This window comes from Salmo trutta, chromosome 24 (genome assembly GCF_901001165.1).
Source record: "Salmo trutta chromosome 24, fSalTru1.1, whole genome shotgun sequence".
Taxonomy (NCBI): domain Eukaryota; kingdom Metazoa; phylum Chordata; class Actinopteri; order Salmoniformes; family Salmonidae; genus Salmo; species Salmo trutta.
In genome coordinates this window covers 33,615,236-33,621,235 of record NC_042980.1, presented here as the reverse complement: position 1 = coordinate 33,621,235, position 6,000 = coordinate 33,615,236, and positions in this window count along the sequence as shown.

Here is a 6,000-nt window from a genome sequence, read left to right as displayed (position 1 = left end):
AATCCTCAAGAGGCGGGTGGACAAACAAAACCCCACAGATTTTGACAAACTCCAAGCATTGATTATGCAAGAATGGGCTGCCATCAGTCAGGATGTGGCCCAGAAGTTAATTGACAGCATGCCAGGGCGGATTGCAGAGGTCTTGAAAAAGAAGTGTCAACACTGTAAATATTGACTCTTTGGATAATCTTCATGTAATTGTCAATAAAAGCCTTTGACACTTATGAAATGCTTGTAATTATACTTCAGTATTCCATAGTAACATCTGACAAAAATATCTAAAGATACTGAAGCAGCAAACTTTGTGAAAATTAATATTTGTGTAATTCTCAAAACTTTTGGCGACGACTGTATAATGACTCTTTTGAGCTGTTCACTAACAAAGGTTTCAATATTTTCGCTAGGGGTGAGAGCTTTGAGATTGGCCTATAATTATTTAAGAGTTGGATCTCCAGACTCTTTAAAGTGGTAGGTCATGCTGATTTCAGATCATTGGAATTGAATTGCATTCCAGGGTTAGATTAAACAGATATGTAAGTGGTTCAGCTATGAGATCAGCTGCCAATTTTAAAAAGCAGGGATCACGAAGACCAGGACCTGCAGGCTTTCTCTGATTTTAGGATTTCAGGGCTTTATGTACCTCCTACATTGAGAATGGCAAAAAGCTAAAAGTTTGACCAGGATACCGAATCAAACATCCTACCAGATGATACAAAGGTCTCTTTGAAACAATTCGTCATTTCAGTTTGGTCATATAGAGCAACAGAGTCCTTTAATACACATGGCGGTAATTCATTAACATACCAGACATAGACTTCCAAAACTTTCTAGGGTCATTCAGATTATCGGTGGTAACAGACATAAAATATTCAGACTTGGCCTTCCCGAGAAGAGAAGACCACTTGTTTCGTAGCTGCCTAAAACGAAGCCAATCAGCATCAGAATATAATTTCATTGCGTTAGCCCAGGCTAGATTACGTTTGTGAATAATACAAGACAGCTCAGAACAGAACCATGGATTATCCCGCTTTTTAACTCTGAACGTGCGGAATGGGACATGTTTGTTTACTATTTGGAAAACAACATCATGAATGAATTTACAGGCATTTTCCACATCAGGAATAAGCTCAATCATGCTGCAGTCAAAATAAAACAAAACATGAAAGAAAGTCTGCACATTAAAACTTAAAATTTCTCTTAGGAATAAAGCGTGGATTTGTCTTAGGAACCGTAGTATTTCTAACAGCAACAACACAATGGTTACTTAAATCATTACAGAAAAAACGAACGGCATAATATTTATGTGGAACATTTGTAAATTTCAAATCAATCAGCGTAGATTTCTCTGGATATTTGAGATTTTGGCATAGGCCAGTGACACAATATCTTAATTTAATCAATCTTAATTCCACAAAATGTGGAAAAAGTCAAGGGGAGTGAATACTTTCTGAAGGCACTGTAGGCCTATGGGGCACTGTAGTCCTGAATCCACTCTGGCGTTGTCTTGGCTGTGTGCTTAGGGTCGTTGTCCTGTTGGAAGGTGAATCTTTGCCCCCCGCAGTCTGAGGTCCTGAGCGTTCTGTTGCAGATTTTCATTAAGGATCTCTCTGTACTTTGCTCTGTTAATCTTTTCCTCGGTCCTGACTAGTCTCCAAGTCCCTGCCGCTGAAAAATATCCTCACAGCATGATGCTGCCACAACCATGCTTCACCGTAGGGAGGGTGCCTGGTTTCCTCTGGACGTGACGCTTGCCATTCAGGCCAAAGAGTTCAATCTTGGTTTCATCAGAGCAGATAATCTAGTTTCTCATGGGCTGAGTCCTTAAGGTGCCTTTTGACAAACTCCTAACGGGCTTGTCATGTGCCTTTTACTGAGGAGTGGCTTCCATCTGGGCCGCCAGCTCTAGGAAGAGTCTTGGTGGTTCCAAACTTCTTCCATTAAAGAATGATGGAGGCCACTGTGTTCTTGGGGACCTTCAATGCTGCAGAACTGTTTTGGTACCCTTCTCCAGATATATGCTTTGACACAATCCTGTCTCGGAGCTCTATGGACAATTCCTTCGACCTCATGGCTTGGTTTTTGCTCTGACAAGCACTGTCAACTGTGATACCTTATATAGACTGGTATGTGCCTTTCCAAATCATGTCAAATCAATTGAATTTACCACAGGTGGATTCCGATCAAGTTGTAGAAACATCTCATTGATTATCAATGGAAACAGGATGTATCTGAGCTCAATTTCAAGTCTCATAGCAAAGATTCTGAATACTTATGTAAATAAGGTATTTCTGTTTTTTCTTTGTATAAATTTGCAAAAAAAATTGTGGGATTTTGTGTGTAGATTTTTTTAATACATTTTAGAAATAACAGATATGGAATCATGTAGTAACCAAAAAAGTGTTAAACAAATCAAAATACATTTTATGTTTGAGATTCTTCAAAGTAGCCACCCTTTTCCTTGATGACAGCTTTGCACACTCTTGGCATTCTCTCAACCAGATACATCGGGTAACCACCTTGAATGCATTTTAATTTACAGGTGTGCCTTGTTAAAAATTAATTCTGTGGAATTTCTTTCCTTCTTTTTGAGTTTGAGCCAATCTGTTGTGTTGTGACAAGGTAGAGGTAGTATACAGAAGATTAGCCCTATTTGGTGAAAGACCATGTCCATATTATTGTAATGATGTCTGTGTGTAGCTTCTGTAGAGGAGTCATGCGCAGGACAGCAGATATGAGTAAATACACGTAATTTACTCAAAATAGGCAAATACAATACAATAAAGCAAGCCCACAATACGGACTGTATAACATACAAACAATTACTCACAAACAAACATGGGGGAACAGAGGGTTAAATAATGAACAAGTAATTGGGGGATTGAAACCAGGTGTGTAAGACAAAGACAAAACAAATGGAAAATGAAAAGTGGATCGGCGATGGCTAGAAGGCCGGTGACATCGACCGCCGAACGCCACCCGAACAAGGAGAGGGACCAACTTCGGCGGAAATCGTGACAATTATGGCAAGAACAGCTCAAACAAGCAAAGTGAATCGACAGTGCATCATTACTTTAAGACATGTCAATGCAGAAAATGTGAAGAACTTTGAGAGTTTCTTTTAAGTGCAGTCACAAAAACCATCAGGCGCTATGATGAAATTGGCTCTCATGAGGACCGCCACAGGAAAAGAAGACCCAGATTTTGCTCTGCTGCAGAGGATAAGTTCATTAGATTTAACTGCACCTTAGATTGCTGCCCAGATAAATGCTTTCTTGTGCCAAGAAACACAAGCAATGGACATTAGACCGGTAATATAAATGCAATAACTAAAATATAGTTGTTGCATAACTATTCAGCTCCCCAAGTCAATTATATGTAAGTTTCACCTTTGGCAGATTTAAGTAAAACTGTAACGTGGCCACTAAGGAACATTCACTGTCTTCTTGGTAAGCAACTCCAGTGTAGATTTGGCCATGTGTTGTAGGCTACTGTCCTGCTGAAAGGTGAATTCCTCTTCTAGTGTCTGGTGTAAAGCAGAATGTTTCTTTTCATCCTGAAAAACTCCAGTATTTTACAATGTTAAGCCCCACCCTCTTCAACATATATATCAACGAATTGGCAAGCGCACTAGAACAGTCTGCAGCACCCGGCCTTACCCTACTAGAATCTTAAGTCAAGTGTTTACCGTTTGCTGATGATCTGGTGCTTCTGTCACCAACCAAGGAGGGCCTACAGCAGCACCTAGATCTTCTGCATAGATTCTGCCAGACCTGGGCCCTGACAGTAAATCTCAGCAACACCAAAATAATGGTGTTTCAAAAAAGGTCCAGTCGCCAGGACCACAAATACAAAAACATCAAATTCAACATTTCAATTAGGATCTGGCTAAAAATACTTGAATCATTTATAGAACACATTTCCCTTTATAATTGTGAGGTCTGGGGTCCGCTCACCAACCAAGAATTCACAAAATGGGATAAACACCAAATTGAGACTCTGCATGAAGAATTCTGCAAAAATATCCTCTGTACAATGTAAAACACCAAATAATGCATGCAGAGCAGAATTAGGCTGATAACCGCTAATTATCAAAATCCAGAAAAGAGTCGTTAAATTCTACAACCACCTAAAAGGAAGCGATTCCCAACCTTCCATAACAAAGCCATCACCTACAGAGAGATGAACCTGGAGAAGAGTCGCCTAAGCAAGTTGGTCTCAGGGCTCTGTTCACAAACACAAACAGACCCCACAGAGCCCCAGGACAGCAACACAATTAGACCCAACCAAATTATGAGAAAACAAAAAGATAATTATTTGACACATTGGAAAGAATTCACAAAAAACAGAGCAAACTTGAATGCTATTTGGCCCTGAACAGAGTACACGGAGGCAGAATACCTGACCCAAACTTAAAGAAAGCTTTGACTATGTACAGACTCAGTGAGCATAGCCTTGCTATTGAGAAAGGCCACTGTAGGCAGACCTGGCTCTCAAGAGAAGACAGGCTATGTGCAAACTGCCCACAAAATGAGCTGGAAACTAAGCTGCACTTAAAAAAGTTCAACCCATGTTTATTTATTTTCCCTTTTGTACTGTAACCATTTGCACATCATTACAACACTGTATATGTACATAATATGACATTTGAAATTAACTTCTGTGAGTGTGATGTTTATTGTTCATTTTTATTGTTTATTTCACTTTTGTTTATTGTCTACTTCACTTGCTTTGACAATGTTAACATATGTTTCAACATGCCAATAAAGCCACTTGAATTGAATTGAGAGAGTGTGTGTGAGTGTTTTTTCTTTTTTGAAATGGTGTTGTGAGGAAATACCACAGTGCAAAGGGTAAGGTTCTATTTTGGAACATGCACTCATCAAAACCATTACTAATTGGAGAGTTCCGCGAGGCCACTACAGCTCTACATGTCCCCCTATTCTATTGACCACTGTCAATTTCATATTATTTGAATTCACTTTTATTATTTATTTCCTCTCCATCCCCACCAGTCAGCAAACCACAGAAGCACACTCGCATATACATGCACACACGCATACACAGTTGCATAGGGTTGAAGTATATTGTATAAGTTGAGCTATGTCAACTTTCTGTGATTCAAATCAAATTCTCCACCAATGCATCATAGTTCTATCATCACATACAGACAGTGTTTGATGCGTGCATCAACCATGTTAATCTGCTTTAATCTTGGCTAACCACACACAGTCTGTACTACAGATCTCTATTACAGGAGAAAGAGGGGGGAGAGAGAAAGGAGATGGAAAGAGACAGAGGGAGAGAGTGGGGGGAGACGGGGAGAAAGAGGGGAAGACGAAGATAAGGGTGGAGGAGTGAAACTGCTACAAATGAAGTGATAGGCACATACACATATATATCACTGGTTTTTAGTTAATTATACAACCCTTGCAAGATTAAAACTTTCTGTGTATTTCAATATTTATACCTGTGGCTGAGGTTTGAATGTGTTACTTCCAGAGTCCTATAGCAGCCTAGAAATAGTATTTAAGTTAATATACAGTACCAGTCAAAGGTTTGGACACACCTACTCATTCTAGAGATTTTCTTTCTTTATACTATTTTCTACATTGCAGAATAATAGTGAAGACATCAAAACTTTTAAATAACACTTGGAATCATGTAATAAGCAAAAAAGTGTTAAACAAATCCAAATATATTTTATATTTGAGATTCTTCAAAGTAGCCACCCTTTGTCTTGATGAAAGCTTTGCACAATCTTGGCATTCTCTCAACCAGCTTCATGAGTTAGTCACCTTAAATGCATTTCAATTAATAGGTGTGCCTTGTTAAAAGTTCATTTTTGGATTTTTTTTCCTTCAGTTGTGTTTTTACAAGGTAGGGGTGGTATACAGAATATAGCCCTAGTTGGTAAAAGACCAAGTCCATATTATGGCAAGAACAGCTCAAATAAGCAAAGAGAAATGACAGTCCATCATTACTATAAGACATGAAGGTCAG